Genomic DNA, 17,534 nt, shown 5'->3' with positions numbered 1-17,534 from the left:
ATGCATTGATTCATAGATGATTCCTCTATGAATCAATGGTCCATGATTTTGGTCACCAACATTAGTAGAGATGAAATGCATTCCAAATAAAAAAAAAACATTGAAATTAGAACATATAATACATACAATTACGATCTCATGGATTATCTAACATTTGAAGGAAAAAATGTAGCTGTAAATTACCCTTTTTCCTTCTGTCCTTTTACTTTATCTACAACTCATATTAAGGAAAAATACAAAAATGAAGGAAAAATACAAAAAATAAGGAAAAATACAAAAAATTAGGAAAAATAAAATTATCAAACATAAGCTGACTTAATTAAATATATTTTGTATTCATATGGTTGATAAATACATAGTTCTTCGCATCGGGAAGGCAATTTCTTCTTACCAAACGTAAGTATTCCTGGATATGCATTTAACATGGATTCTTCGATTTCTATGCAATGTGTTAATACGATTCTTAGATATGCATTTAACATGGAGGTTTCGATTTCTATGCAACGTGTTAGAATGATTCCTTGTTGCTCAGGCTGATCGACATGGGAGGGTCCTAGCGTTCTAATTACATTTAACCAAAACTAATTACATCATAGCAATACAAAATCAATTAGTAGCTAAATTAAACTAAGCAGTAGGGAACGCTAGCTATGCGACCTTGTTGTATCATATCATGAACATATTTCAAAGCCAAAATAGGGGATAAAATAACTTGTATCATAGAACATATTTCAAAACCAGAATAGGGATTGATTAAAAGAATTAATGGCATATATGTTAGAAATGAAAATGTCAATTTTTTTTAATTTGTTTGGCACATGTGTTTTTAAATTGGCCTTTTGGTATGATTTATTCATTTTAGATCGTATTTTTTTTTTAATTAAATTGTATTTTTAAGTGTGAAAATAGATTCAACATTTATAAGAATTGGTTGGTTATCTAACTCTAATATGTAAATCTCACAAATTTTTATCTCAATCAAAATTAGTTTAAAAAATACTGAAAAGACAGAAAAGTAGAAGAGTTAAACTATGCATATATATTATATACTGTAAATACATTTATATTCTATGTGAAGAATATACATGTTTTGATATTTGAAGGATTATTTATTTTTCAGCGATTACATCATAGTTCATCTCATGTCACTTAGAAGAATTGAATCTCCATAGCGAGGGTCCCAACCATTCCAAATAAATCATATATATTGATAAAAGCCTATTAGGTCTTTTGGTGCAATTTGTGGATTGGATTATGGCATGTATTACATCAATAATTTTTTTGTATTCATTGATGAGGTGCCATATAGGTTCTTTAAGGCTTTTAGAGACCTTCAACAAGGATGTTCCCTCTCCCGACTTCCATTTTTGTTGGTTATTGATGGGATGAGCCTTATGGTTACTACTGCTCACTGTCGGGGTTCTTTTCAAGGGGTGTGGATCACAAAACACTATTCCATCACCCACTTAATGTTTGCGGATGATATATTATTTATGGGTAATGCTTCTTTTGGGGAATGGAAAAATCTACATCAGATTATCTCTGGTTTTGGGTATTCCTCCGATCTCTATATGAACCATTCAAAATCCATTCTAATAGATGTTTCTTCTGACACGGCCTATGTTGCTACTATTGTTGACATCTTTGAGGTCAAGACTATTCCCATGTACATCGATTTTAAATATTTGGGCTTCCATCTCAAACCACACAAGCATGGTATTTAATATTGGGAGTGGTTGTTAGGTAAATTCGATCGCAAACTCTCTAATTGGTCTTTTAAGTGGTTGTCACTAGGTGGCAGTTGTCACTAGGTGGCAGCTTGATTCTGGTTCAGTATATTCTTCAAAGCATTTTTATTTATTGGATGCACTTGTATATGTTGCCACACAACATCATAAAGAGAATTAAGTCAGTCATCTCCAATTTTATTTGGATTGGTTCTAGAAGAGGGAAAAAAAATTATTTGGCTAGTTTGGATGATATCTCTATGGACAAAGATATTAGTGGTTGGGGCATCCCCCATATCAAAAAAATTAATTGGGCTATCGGGGTTTAGAGCCTTTGGCTCTTTCTTTGTGGTTCTAGCACATGGAAAACCATTGTCAAGGAGAAATACCTTAAATATTTATTGATGTCTAAATGGATTAAGGATGGGGCAAAGGCCCCAATTACGATGTCCTACATTTGGTAAGGGTTGACGAAGATCAAACATTGGATGATAGGCAATATCAGATGGGATATCGGTTTAGGTACATAGGTTGAGATCGAGTTGGATCATATTCATGGTTTTTTAGGGGATTATACGTTTCCTATCTTGCTCATCGAACATTTACACAATTTGGGCATTTACTAGTTGAATCAAATTATGATGGCACAAGACCCTGTTATTCAATTTCCAACATGGCTTAGTTTGTGGGATCTAAACATTATTGGACATATGGCGTTGTGCTAGGACATTTTTATCAAAAACCTTGCAGTGGCTAGTATATTTCTCAAAGATAAGGCGAATGTTTTTATATGGGATGGTAAGATGGTGCAAAGTATGGTTACTGTAAAGGAGGTTTATAAACTCATTGCACAACACCAATAGGTTTCTATCGAGTGGGAATGTGTTGGCTTAAGGGGGCTTGACCCAGGTTTAGAGTTATTCACGCCAACCAACAAAACCCTAACTGTTGGCCCTTTCGGCAACAACCTGCGTAGTGCAGGTTGTAGTCTCACCCGAAGCAGTATTGGGGGATGCTAGAACCAGGTTTCTGCATCCAAAGGCCTGTGAGATGATCTTCCTAAGGATGTTATAGTTTAGATCTACCTTTGCGCAGATCTATTCCCTTTGATTGTCAACTACTGTAACTCTATCGAAATGACCTTCATACCTTCGCGAAGGTATTTGATTGTACTTAACATGCATAAAAGCAATAGATTCACTACCAATAAACTGTATATTCTGAAGCCCTTATGACCTAGATGTTGGGTCTAGAGCCTGATTATCTTCTATATTCAAAGGTTTCAGCCGGATGTATACCCCAGGAAGACTGTACACCCCTCCATGCGTGGGGGACTTTCCCCCCGCGGGGGTTCGGGGGCAGCGCCCTCGAAGCTAAAAATAGATGTAAAATTGCCTTGTAAAAGTATAGTAATTTCTAGTCAATCTAGGCCGTTCATTAGGAGGATGATTTGACAGTAGAAGTTATGTTTAATTTAGGGTTTTTTTCCCTAGAACGCAACCCCTCGCTATATATGAGGGAATTGTATTGCGTCTATGTATATCTGTATTCAGAGTGAGGAAAAGGGAGGAGATTGAGAGCGAAGAGGGAGTTACAGCGGATCTGTTGTAGGTTGTATCTCTTCAGTTTGTTGGATAATATAATAAAAGAAGGACTGGTTGTTTCTTCGTGGACGTAGCCCAAACTGGGTGAACCATGTATATCTGTGTCTCTCTTGTTTTATGCGTTTTCTGTGTTTATATTTCTGAAATATTTTATGTGTTTCATTGCTTTGTAATATATAATTTTCTAACAACTGGTATCAGAACTGAAGGTCTATTTCACTGATAAACTCGCAGGAGCGAAGGGTTCCTGGTTCGAGTGGGAGCAATGGCGGAAGATGGTAGGTTTAGGGTCGAAAAATTTAACGGCCAAAACTACCAGCTGTGGAAGATGCAGATGGAAGATTATCTGTATCAGAGAGATCTGTAACTACCATTGAGTAGAAAGACAAAGAAGTCGACGAGTATGACAGAAACAGAATGGAACATTCTTGACAAAAATGCACTTGGAACAATATCGCTGTGCCTAGTGGCGTCGGTAGCGTTTAATATTTCAAAGGCAATGACAACAAAGGGTTTAATGTTGACATTGGCCAAACTATATGAAAAACCCTCGGCCTCAAATAAGGTATTTCTTATGAAGTGTTTGTTTAATATGAAGATGTTAAAAGGTGGATCTGTTGCAGACCATTTAAAATATTTTAATACAGTTACAAGTCAGTTAAGTTCTACAGGGGTAAATTTTGATGATGAAGTTAGGGCTTTGTTATTTCTGTGCTCATTGCCAGAAAGTTGGAATGGCTTAGTTATGGCCATTAGTAACTCTGTCTTTGGATCTAGTACTTTAAAGTTTAATGATGTTGTCGGTGCAATCCTTAATGAGAAAATGCGACGGAAAAGCTCCGGTGAGACATCAGGCAATGCTTTGACTGCAGAGACTAGGGGAAGAAAAATGGAAAGAGGAAAGAGCCCAGGATATCACAGTAAGTCAAGAAAAGGTAGATCCAAGTCTAGATCAGGGATAGTGTGCTGGAAATGTGGGAAGAAAGGACACTTGAAGAAAGATTGCAAGTCTTGGAAGGGAAAAGAAGGAGACGCGCAACAAGAAACTAATCATGAAGAGAATGTAACAGGTGATGTGTTGCAAGATGCTTTGATCCTTTCATTAGAAAATATTATTGATGCCTGGGTGGTAGATTCAGGGGTCTCATTCCATGCCACACCTGATAAGAAACATTTTCATGATTATGTTCAAGGAGATTTTGGACAGGTTCAATTGGGTGATGATGAACCCTGTAAAATCGTTGGAATGGGTACAGTTTTCATAAAACAACAGAATGGAAATCAATGGCTATTGAAGGAGGTAAGGCATGTTCCAGATTTGAAGAAAAATCTGATTTCAATAGGGCAGTTGGGAGGTGAAGGTTGCGTAACTACTTTCATAGATAAAACCTGGAAGGTCACTAAAGGATCCCTGGTAATAGCGAAAGGAGGAAAGGTTGGTACATTGTATTTATGCAATGGTATTTCTAATTCTGTTAATGCTTTAACCTCTACAGAAGAAGATACGACATTGTGGCATCATAGGCTCGGGCACATGAGTGAGAAGGGGATGCAGATTCTTCACTCAAGAAATTTGTTGCCAGGTTTGAAGCATGTTGATTTAAAATTCTGTGAGAATTGTGTTTATGAAAAATAGAAGAGAGTCAGATTCCTTAGAGTTGGGAAGGAAAAGAAGAGTGAAAAATTAGAGCTTGTGCATACAGATGTATGGGGCCTTGCTCAAGGATTATCTCTTGGTGGCTCTCGTTATTATGTTACTTTTATTGATGATGCAACCAGAAAAACTTGGATTTATTGTATTCGAAATAAATCTGATGTATTTGATACTTTCAAGAAATGGAAATCTTTGGTTGAAAATGAGACAGGAAAAAGGCTGAAGTGTCTTAGATCAGATAATGGAGGTGAATATTGCAGCAAAGAGTTTGATAGGTAATGTTCAGAGAATAGAATTCGTAGAGAGAAGACAGTTCCAGGAACACCACAAGAAAATGGTGTGTCAGAAAGGATGAACAGGACAATCATGGAGCGTGCAAGGTGCATGAGATTGCATGCAAGATTGTCTTTACAATTTTGGGCAGATGCTATAGATACTGCTGTTTATCTAATAAATAGAGGGCCTTAAAGTTCCTTGGATGGTGGTATTCCAGAGGAGGCATGGATACGTAAAAGGTAAACTACTCTTTTTTAAAGACTTTTGGTTGTGAAGCCTTTGTCCACATTAACAAAGAAAATAGAACAAAGCTTGAGGCAAAATCAAAGAAACCTTTATTGGATATGGTGTTAATGATTTTGGTTATCACTTTTATGATTATGAAAAGCACAAAATCATTAGGAGAAGAGATGTCATATTCAATAAAAAGGTTTTGTATAAGGATCTACTATAGGAAAAGAAACAAGAAAAAGAAAAAAGAGAATACACAGTGCTTGACAATATCACAGGAAAAGTGATGGTGCCTAAAAATCATAATGATCAACAGCCATAACAACAACCACAACAGCAACAAGCACTTCAAACACCTGAAAGTGGTGTTAGAAGATCTACTAGGATAAGTAGACCCCTGAACGATACTCTCCTTCATTATATTATGTATTGTTGACTGATTCTGGTGAACCAGAATGTTATGAAGAAGTAGTGCAGGTAGAAACTAGGAAGAAGTGGGAGCGAGCCATGAAAGAAGAGATGGACTCCTTAGCACATAACCAGACTTGAGACTTAGTCAGGTTGCCTACAGGTAAAACAACATTGCAAAATAAATGGGTTTACAAGTTGAAGGAAGAAGATGGATGTAGAAAATGGTATAAAGCTAGACTTGTGGTGAAAGGATTTGCACAGAAAAAGGGTATAGACTTTGATGAGATATTTTCTCTTGTTGTGAAAATGACTTCAATCAGAACTATTCTAAGTCTAGTAGCAGCTGAAGATTTGCATCTTGAGCAGTTAGATATAAAGACAACCTTTCTCCATGGGGATTTGGAGGAAGAGATATATGCAGTAGCCACAAGGATATGAGGTAAAAGGGAAGGAGAAACTAGTGTGCAGGTTGAAGAAGAGCTTGTATGGCTTAAAATAGGCTCCACGGTAGTGGTATCTAAAATTTGACAGGTTTATGCCTGAACAAGGTTATACTAGATGTCACTCTGACCATTGTGTTTATCTAAAAAGGAAAAATGATGGCAGCTATATTATATTGTTATTGTATGTAGATGACATGCTTGTTGCAGGTTCTAACATGCAGGAAATAAATGTCCTCAAAAGGAAATTGGCAAACTCATTTGCAATGAAGGATTTGGGTGCTGCAAAACAAATCCTTGGTATGAGAATAACTAAAGATAGGAAGAATCACAAATTAACATTGTCTCAAAGTGAGTACATAGAAAAGGTGTTGAAAACGTTTAATATGGAGGATGCAAAACCAGTTAGTATACCTTTGGCTAGCCATTTCAAATTAAGTAAGGAGGTGTGTCCCAAGACTCAGGAAGAAATGACTCATATGTGTAAAGTTCCATATGCATCAGCAGTTGGAAGCTTAATGTATGCAATGGTCTGCACAAGGCCTGATATTGCACATGCAGTGGGAGTTGTAAGCAGGTACATGAACAATCCAGGAAAAGAACATTGGATGGCGGTGAAGTGGATTCTCAGGTATTTGAGAGGTACCACAAATCAAGCATTATGCTTTGGTGGTTCAAACATTTCTCTATAGGGATATGTTGATGCAGATATGGCAGGTGACAGAGATAACAGGAGGAGCACTACAGGATATGTATTTACTGTAGGTGGAACAACTGTTAGTTGGGTTTCAAAAATCCAAAGTGTTGTTGCACTTTCAACAACAGAAGCAGAGTATGTTGCTGCTACAGAGGCTAGTAAAGAAATGATTTGGTTACAAAGGTTTCTGGATGAATTGGGTAAAAAGTTGGAGTTGGGCAGGTTATACAGTGACAGCCAGAGTGCCATACATCTTGCAAAGAACTCTGCATTTCATTCCAAGACTAAACATATACAGCTCAAGTACCATTTCATATGGTCAACATTGGAAGATGGACAGTTGAAGCTGGAAAAGATACACACTAGCCAGAATCCTGCAGATATGTTAACAAAAGTTGTAACCAGGGAGAAACTGAGAATCTGCTCAGTTTCAATTGGTCTTCAATTATGATGAAGAAGATGAGAAATAGTCAGGTCCAAAGTGGAGTCATTGTCTAGCAAATGAAGCAGCAGTGGAGTTGCTATAATCAGTCTCCAAGTGGGAGATTGTTGGGTGTGGAGCCTGATTATCTTCTGTATTTAAAGGCTTCAGTCGAATGTATACCCCAGGAAGACTGTACACCCCTCCACGCGGGTGGGGGGGGTGTGAGGGGGACTTGTCCCCCCCCGCGGGGGTTCGAGGGCAGCACCCCTGAAGCGAAAAATAGATGTAAAATTGCCTTGTAAAAGTATAGTAATTTCTAGTCAATCTGGACCATTCATTAGGCGTATGATCTGATGGTAGAAGCTATGTTTAATTTAGGGGCTTTTGCCCTAGAAGGCACCCCCTTGCTATATATGAGGGAATTGTATTGCGTCTTTGTATATTTGTATTCAAAGTGAGGAAAAGGGAGGAGATTGAGAGTGAAGAGGGACTTACAGTGGATCTGCTGCAGGTTGTATTTCTTCAGTTTGTTGGATAATATAATAAAAGAAGGATTGGCTGTTTCTCCGTGGACGTAGCCCAAATTGGGTGAACCACGTATATCTGTGTCTCTCTTGTTTTATGTGTTTTCTGTGTTTATAATTATGCAATATTTTATGTGTTCCATTGCTCTGTAATATATAATTTTATAACAACTAGTATCAGAGCTGAAGGTTTATTTCGCTGATAATCTCGTAGGAGAGAAGGGTTCCTAGTTCGAGTGGGAGCAATGGCGGAAGATGGTAGGTTTAGGGTCGAAAAATTTAACGGCCAAAACTACCAATTGTGGAAGATGCAGATGGAAGATTATCTGTATCAGAGAGATCTGTACCTACCATTGAGCGGAAAGACAAAGAAGTCGACAAGTATGACAAACACAGAATGGAACATTCTTGATAAAAAGGCACTTGGAACAATACGGTTGTGCCTAGCGGCGTTGGTAGCGTTTAATATGTCAAAGGAAACGACAACGGAGGGTTTAATGTCGACATTGGCCAAACTATATGAAAAACCCTCGGCCTCAAATAAGGTATTTCTTATGAAGCGTTTGTTTAATATGAAGATGTCAGAAGGTGGATCTGCTGCAGACCATTTAAATGATTTTAATACAGTGACAAGTCAGTTAAGTTCTGCAAGGGTAAATTTTGATGATGAAGTTAGGGCTCTCTTATTTCTGTGCTCATTGCCAGAAAGTTGGAATCGCTTAGTTATGGCCATTAGTAACTCTGTCTCTGGATCTAGTACTTTAAAGTTTGATGATGTTGTGGGTGCAATCCTTAGCAAGGAAATGCGATGGAAAAGCTCCGGTGAGACATCAAGCAATGCTTTGACTGCAGAGACTAGGGGAAGAAAAATGGAAAGAGGAAAGAGCCCAAGATATCGCAGTAAGTCAAGAAAAGGCAGATCCAAGTCCAGACCGGGGATAGTGTGCTGGAAATGCGGGAACAAAGGACACTTGAAGAAAGATTGCAAGTCTCGGAAGGGAAAAGAAGGAGACATGCAACAAAAAACTAATCATGAAGTGAATGTAATAGGTGATGTGTTGCAAGATGATTTGATTCTTTCATTAGAAAATATTATTGATGCCTGGGTGGTAGATTCAGGGGCCTCATTCCATGCCACACTTGATAAGAAACATTTTCATGATTATGTTCAAGGAGATTTTGGACAGGTTCAATTGGGTGATGATAAACCCTGTAAAATCGTTGGAATGGGTACAGTTTTCATAAAACAACAGAATGGAAATCAATGGCTATTGAAGGAGGTAAGGCATGTTCCAGATCTGAAGAAAAATCTGATTTCAATAGGGCAGTTGGGAGGTGAAGGTTGCGTAACCACTTTCATAGATAAAACCTGGAAGGTCACTAAAGGATCCCTGGTAATAGCGAAAGGAGGAAAAGTTGGTACATTGTATTTATGCAATGGTATTTCTAATTCTGTTAATGCTTTAACCTCCACAGGAGAAGATACGGCATTGTGGCATCATAGGCTCGGGCACATGAGTGAGAAGGGGATGCAGATTCTTCACTCAAGAAATTTGTTGCCAGGTTTGAAGCATGTTGATTTAAAATTTTGTGCGAATTGTGTTTATGAAAAACAGAAGAGAGTCAGATTCCTTAGAGTTGGGAAAGAAAAGAAGAGCGAAAAATTAGAGCTTGTGCATACAGACGTATGGGGCCCTGCTCAAGGATTATCTCTTGGTGGCTCTCGTTATTATGTTACTTTTATTGATGATGCAACCAAAAAAACTTGGATTTATTGTATTCTAAATAAATCTGATGTATTTGATACTTTCAAGAAATGGAAAGCTTTGGTTGAAAATGAGACAGGAAAAAGATTGAAGTGTCTCAGATCAGATAATGGAGGTGAATATTGCAGCAAAGAGTTTGATAGGTATTGTTCAGAGAATGAAATTCGTAGAGAGAAGACAGTTCCAGGAACACCACAAGAAAATGGCGTGTCGGAAAGGATGAACAGGACAATCATGGAGCGTGCAAGGTGCATGAGATTGCATGTAGGATTGCCTTTACAATTTTGGGCAGATGTTGTAGATAATGTTGTTTATCTAATAAACAGAGGGCTTTCAAGTTCCTTGGATGGTGGTATTCCAGGGGAGGCATGGATAGGTAAAAAGGTAAACTACTCTTTTTTCAAGACTTTTGGTTGTGAAGCCTTTGTCCACATTAACAAAGAAAATAGAACAAAGCTTGAGGCAAAATCAAAGAAATGTACCTTTATTGGATATGGTGTTAATGATTTTGGTTATTGATTTTATGATTATGAAAAACACAAAATCATTAGGAGCAGAGATGTCATATTCAATGAAAATGTTTTGTATGAGGATCAGCTGCAGGAAAAGAAACAGGAAAAAGAAAAAAGAGAATACACAGTGCTTGACGATATCACAGGAAAAGTGATGGTGCTTGAAAATCATAATGATCAACAACCAGAAAAACAACCACAACAGCAACAAGCACTTCAAACACCTGAAAGTGGTGTCAGAAGATTTACTAGGATAAGTAGACCCCCTGAATGATACTCTCCTTCATTATATTATGTATTGTTGACTGATTTTGGTGAACCAGAATGTTATGAAGAAGTAGTGCAGGTAGAAACTAGGAAGAAGTGGGAGCAAGCCATGAAGGAAGAGATGGACTCCTTAGCACATAACCATACTTGGGACTTAGTCAGGTTGCCTACAGGTAAAACAACATTGTAGAATAAATGGGTTTACAAGTTGAAGGAAGAAGATGGAGGTAGAAAAAGGTATAAAGCTAGACTTGTGGTGAAAGGGTTTGCACAGAAAAAGGGTATAGACTTTGATGAGATATTTTCTCCTGTTGTGAAAATGACTTCAAGAAGAACTATTCTAAGTCTAGTAGCAGCTGAAGATTTGCATATTGAACAGTTAGATGTAAAGACAACCTTTCTCCATGGGGATTTGGAGGAAGAGATATATATGCAGCAGCCACAAGGATATGAGGTAAAAGGGAAGGAGAAACTAGTGTGTAGGTTGAGAAGAGCTTGTATGGCTTAAAACAAGTTCCAAGGCAGTGGTATCTAAAATTTGACAGGCTTATGTCTGAACAAGGTTATACTAGATGTCACTCCGACCATTGTGTTTATCTCAAAAGGCAAAATGATGACAGCTATATTATATTGTTATTGTATGCAGATGACATGCTTGTTGCAGGTTATAACATGCAGGAAATAAATGTGCTCAAAAGGAAATTGGTAAACTCATTTTCAATGAAGGATTTGGGTGCTGGAAAACAAATCCTTGGTATGATAATAACTAGAGACAGGAAGAATCGCAAGTTAACATTGTCTCCAAGTGAGTACATAGAAAAGGTGTTGAAAATGTTTAATATGGAGGATGCAAAACCAGTTAGTATACCTTTGGCTAGCCATTTCAAATTAAGTAAGGAGGTGTGTCCCAAGACTCAGGAAGAAATGACTCATATGTCTAAAGTTCCATATGCATCAGCAGTTGGAAGCTTAATGTATGCAATGGTCTGCACAAGGCCTGATATTGCACATGCAGTGGGAGTTGTAAGCAGGTACATGAACAATCCAGGAAAAGAACATTGGATGGCGGTGAAGTGGATTCTCAGGTATTTGAGAGGTACCACAAATCAAGCATTATGCTTTGGTGGTTCAAACATTTCTCTATAGGGATATGTTGATGCAGATATGGCAGGTGACAGAGATAACAGGAGGAGCACTACAGGATATGTATTTACTGTAGGTGGAACAACTGTTAGTTGGGTTTCAAAAATCCAAAGTGTTGTTGCACTTTCAACAACAGAAGCAGAGTATGTTGCTACTATAGAGGCTAGTAAAGAAATGATTTGGTTACAAAGGTTTCTGGATGAATTGGGTATAAAGTTGGAGTTGGGCAGGTTATACAGTGACAACTAGAGTGCCATACATCTTGCAAATAACTCTGCATTTCATTCCAAGACTAAACATATATAGCTCAAGTACCATTTCATACGGTCAGCATTAGAAGATGGACAGTTGAAGCTGGAAAAGATACACACTAGCCAGAATCCTGTAGATATGTTAACAAAAGTTGTAACCAGGGAGAAACTGAGAATTTGCTCAGTTTCAATTGGTCTTCAAGTATGATGAAGAAGATGAGAAACAACCAGGTCCAAAGTGGAGTCATTGTCTGGCAAATGAAGCAGTGGTGGAGTTGCTATAATCAGTCTCCAAGTGGGAGATTGTTGGGTGTGGAGCCTCATTATCTTCTGTATTCAAAGGTTTTAGCCAAATGTATACCCCAGGAAGACTGTACACCCTTCCACGTGAGGGGGTGTGAGGGGGACTTGTCCCCCCCACGGGGGTCCGGGGGGCTCATCCCCCCAGCTGGGGGGTCCGGGGCAACACCCCCGAAGCTAAAAATAGATGTAAAATTGCCTTGTAAAAGTATAGTAATTTCTAGTCAATCTGGGCCATTCATTAGGCGGATGATCTGACGGTAGAAGTTATGTTTAATTTAGGGTTTTTTGCCCTAGAACGCAACCCCTCACTATATATGAGGGAATTGTATTGCGTCTATGTATATCTGTATTCAGAGTGAGGAAAAGAGAGGAGATTGAGAGCGAAGAGGGAGTTACAGCGATATGTTGTATCTCTTCAGTTTGCTGGATAATATAATAAAAGAAGGACTGGCTGTTTCTCCATGGACGTAGCTGAAACTGGGTGAACCACGTATATCTGTGTCTCTCTTGTTTTATGCGTTTTCTGTGTTTATATTTCTAGCTTCCCCTCATACATTCAACAATATTGAATCTGAGACACACAATCGTATTATTCTCTTTGCCTTCCGATCCAACTTCTTCCATTCTTCATCGGACACTCCCATTGGTTTAGTACCCGGATCTACCGCAATCCACTAATCTTTATCCACCAAAAAATCCTCCATCTTGAGTTTCCACAACTCAAAACTCTGACCATTAAATTTCTCGATCTCTATCTTTCCATTGCTCACCATATTCTTTCACCACCAGAATCGATCCCGCAGATCTCCCACTAAATAGGGTCTACCACAAGCATGAGCGAAACCCCTCTGCAACAAAGGCGTCCCCTTGAAGCCAAAACAACTCTGATACCAAATGTAGGTTTTAACCCTGTACATAAATTACCTCCATACGAATTCTAAAACACAGAAAATAAACAATGCGAAAGCATAACACATAAAACACATATACACAGAGATTTTCCCCTGGATCCCAAAACCGGGACTACCAGCTTGATTTTTCATTATGTTCCTTTCAATGTTACAATACATATTTATACATGCCAAAGCATCCAATACCATGGACCGAAAACCATCGCGTCCAAAACCATGGACCGAAAACCATCACGTCCAAAACCTTGTGCGAAAATCATGCACAAAACCATAGGTAGGTCCGCCCAACCTAATATGGGGTCCAAAAAACAAAATTTTTTGGGGCGCTGCCCTGGACCCAATAGAGAGGGGTTACCTGCACCCCTCAAACCCCCTATGAGCCCCCTGGTACGTAATCGTCGCAATGAAGGGGGGGCTCCGTCCCCCCTCTAACCCCTCGGTTAACTTCGTGGGCTAGTCATGGCAATAATATAACACAACCCAACAATGCTTGTCAAAGGACAAAGAAGCCTTCGTGAAGGGATGAGCTGCGCTTAAACCCTCAAGTTTCTTTACAAGTATTTGATAAATGGGAAATTCACTTTGTAGGTCCAATACAACCACTAGGAAGAAAGACAGGCATGCGGTACATTATTACTGCGACAAAATACTTAACCAGATGGGCAGAAGCGTAGCCAGTAAAGGATTGTACTATTACTACCATTGCAAAGTTCCTGTTTGAATATGTCTTAACGCGGTTTGGGTGCCCTAAAGTATTGATGAGCGATAGGGGTACGCATTTCCTGAATGAAACAATCAGCGCAATGCTCGAAGAGTTCCAGGTATACCATCAGAAGAGTACGCCCTATCATCCAGAAGCTAATGGTACAATGGAAGCATTCAATAAGATTATGGAGAATACACTGACAAAGGTTTGTAACACGAAAAGGAATGATTGGGATGTACGCATCTCAGCGGTTCTATGGGCATATAGGACAACGAGCAAGAAGTTGACAGGCCAAACTTCGTTTAGATTGGTTTATGGGATCGAGGTGGTGATGCCTATGGAATATATATTGCCAAGATTATGCATTGTGGCTTTAACGGAGATGACGGATTGTGAGACCTTGGAAGAATGGCTCATGTAGTTGATGGAGTTGGAAGAAGACCGATTCCTTGTAGGATTTCACCAGCGAGTACAAAAGGAACGTGAGAAGGCTTGAAATGATAGGCATATTAAGGTGCACACATTTAAGGTGAACGATTTGGTTTTTCTCTATAATAGTAAGTTCACAAAGTTTTCGGTTAAATTTCAAATGCACTGGTTGGGACCTTATGTCGTCAAGAAAGGATGGTGGCATAGTTCAACTCGCAAAGCTGAATGGTGGATTCTTCTCAGGAAGAGTGAATGGAAGTCAGTTGAAGTTGTATACAGGTATACAGGGGATCCTACCCTTGCACAATGACTATATGGTAGCAGGATAGTCTTAGCGCTCCAGGTAGCTGAAAGGGAGAGTGGGACTATAAACTACATTGCCCGAAGAAGAGGAAAATGTAGTACGGAGGTTGTGACTTACAACCATGTCCAAAACTAGCCATTGCATTCATTGTTCATGATTGGATAGCGAAACTCCTGTTAGGAGGCGCAGGTAGGTGACATTTATGGAAAAAACCTTTGGAGATCTACCGCCAAAGATGCATTTATGGTCAGAAAATGGAGGGAATGGTCGGATATGAATTCCAAGTCGCCTATAAATCCAGCATGTTGGGCTACCAAAAAATAATTTGCTTTTTGAGAGATTGGTATAAGCCCTCTTGTTTTTTCTCTAGACTTGGGAGGAATTCATTGCAAGCCTAGCCTTCATGAACCTGTCTGAGTATAGCCATAATCTTATCCTTGAACAAATGTCTTCTCTAGTAAGTTCTAAAGCCGCGGTCTCTCAAGTAGAGACCCCTGAAGTTGTGTCAATGGAAGCTACACTATCCATGACTATGGCGCCGAGGTTGCCTAGGCCAAAGCAATTGGCTGCTAAGGAGAAATATAAGAAACCACAACCTGTACCGATGAGGAAGTCACTGAGGAAGAACCTGAAGGTGCGACAGAAAGAAAGGAAGGACAAGGCAAAGCATCTAGAGGAACCTGTGGATTTGGAAGCAGAAGAAATCCACGATGGAGTTGAGGAATTGGATGCAGAGGAGGGCGAGCTGATCACAAGGGTCTCGGCGTATATCCCTCCGTTGAACGGGAAAAAAATATAACTAAGGACTCAGATTTAGGAAAATTCATGGTCTCTACGCCACTCTTACCGTAAGAAGTAGTTTTTAAAGGTGCGCTCTTAGCACATATCTCGGTGTTAAATATGGAGGATTGGGATCTCACTGACCATGAGAAATTCCCTCTCTTGGCCACCACTAAATACATGACCAAGCTTTATTATGAAGAAACTGGGGTCACAAGGCCAGAACCGATGAAATGGGTTAAAGGTGTCGAGCAGGATGGATTACTACATATGATGTGTGTGCCACACTTCCACGGATCAATTATCAATATTGTTTGTGTGTGCTAGTTTCTCGCGCTAGTGCATGATGGGTGTTTGTGGTTAGGCAAACCCATCCCCATAACAAATATGTTGATCCATCAAATTACGAAGTTTCCCTATAAAGGGGCAGACCCCGCAAAGGAGTTTGGAGGCAAGAGCAAAGAGAAGGAGCTCGTGGATAAAATGAAACTGAGTTTGGGCTAATCAAGAAGTCGTGTAGATATTCTATCCACTCAATTCAAGACCAAGTGGTGTAGTTTGCCACTCAAATTTTAGTTGGGAAGATCATGAGAAAATGTTGTGTGGACGAGGTTCCGGTGCCAGTAATTTTGTTGGCTGCACAGTGCACGAAGGGGGTGCAGTACAATTAGGCACAATACCTTTGCAAGGAGTTCTCAGCAAACTATCACGATGCGCAGGAGGAGAGAAAACAATTTCACTATGCCTGGCTCCTGTTATTGATTACATTAGTTGCATGGCGACTTTTGGAGGATAGTCAGTTCCCTCCGCATGAAGAAGATTTACCAAAGGCAGTGAAGTTCGCTTTGCTATGGGCGACGAAGGATCCAGAGAGGATCATGGAGTCAAAGGTATTTTGGATATTGGTCGAAATGGACCTCCGCACAGTGATAAGTCAGTGGCCAAGTTTGTCTCCAACCTTGTTCGAGCAGGTAAGGGCCTTCACAGAGTTTAAGGCCAACTTTCATAATGTATCTATCTAGGTAAGGCGAGACCCTAAGAAGACATAGCCAACAGACCTTGGTGCAGGAACTAGTAAAGGAGGAGAGAGCTCCTCCGCGCAGAAAACAACTGAGCGGAAGAAGAAAGAAGTAGAGCAAGAAGCAGTGCACGAGAAGGCCACTTAAACGAAGAAAGACACTGTTGTTAAGGTAACTGCTAAAAAAGAACGTGCTGAGAAAGAATGCGCCGACAAAAAGGACATGGTGGAAGTTGAAACATCGACTTCCCAATGTACTAAAGAACAAGAACTGTCCGAGCAGGAAGGAGGCGGGGGTGACGCGCAAATAACTCCCTTCAAGTTGTCGAAGTGAAAAAGGAGACAACTGCCAAACCAAGGAAAAAGCACAAGTCATACAAGCAAGCACACATTGACCCAATGGTCCTCACAAAAGGGGACCTTGATGAAATCGGGGACAAGGTACGAGATACCACAACGGAGCTGTGGAAATAGTTCGAGCAACAATACATGCAGACGCTGGGAAGCATCCAGAAGGATCTGCATGAGTTGCAGATTCAAATAGGCAAAATTCAGGCAAGTGTTGGACAAGTGAGCAGGGTTCAAGCGAGCCTGCAACAAGCGAGCATGAGCGCCTTGGAACTAGAATGGACTCTGAACCTCAGAGTCATTTCCTTTCCAGAAGGAACATTGCGCGCGAAGTCAGAGGAAGACAACACCCATCTTGGAAAGATCAAAGGAGTGGGTATGAATTTAGTCATGTTTCCACTTCAGTCCCTCCACGCGCTTCATGAGGGGGTCTCTGATGAGCTTCGGATGAGAGAGAAGCGCACACTATCGGTGATAAGAGAATTTAAAATGAATAATGAGCATATGTTTGTTGAGAAGGTTCAAGCTCTCAAGGAAAAATAAGAGCTCAAAGCTAAAGCCTAGAAGAAACCATTACACAAGCGTGTAACTCGGTACCAAAGCTACACATTCCAGAGGATGCAGCCGCATCAGCAAAGGTTAGAAAATTGGCCGCTGCAGTGCGACATTCCAAAGAAGAGGTAGACCAAGTTACTTTCTATTTCTAGATGAAGATCTCGAAACTACAATTAAAACTGCAGCTGACTACTCCACCAGAGGTCAGGGAGCAGCACGACGTAGCCATCAGGGAACATATGGCTACCTTGGA

This window comes from Pinus tabuliformis, chromosome 1_2 (assembly GCF_031772625.1).
Source record: "Pinus tabuliformis cultivar Carrire ecotype Pingquan chromosome 1_2, CPIR1, whole genome shotgun sequence".
Classification (NCBI taxonomy): Eukaryota; Viridiplantae; Streptophyta; class Pinopsida; order Pinales; family Pinaceae; genus Pinus; species Pinus tabuliformis.
Note: the sequence above shows the minus strand (reverse complement) of the source record.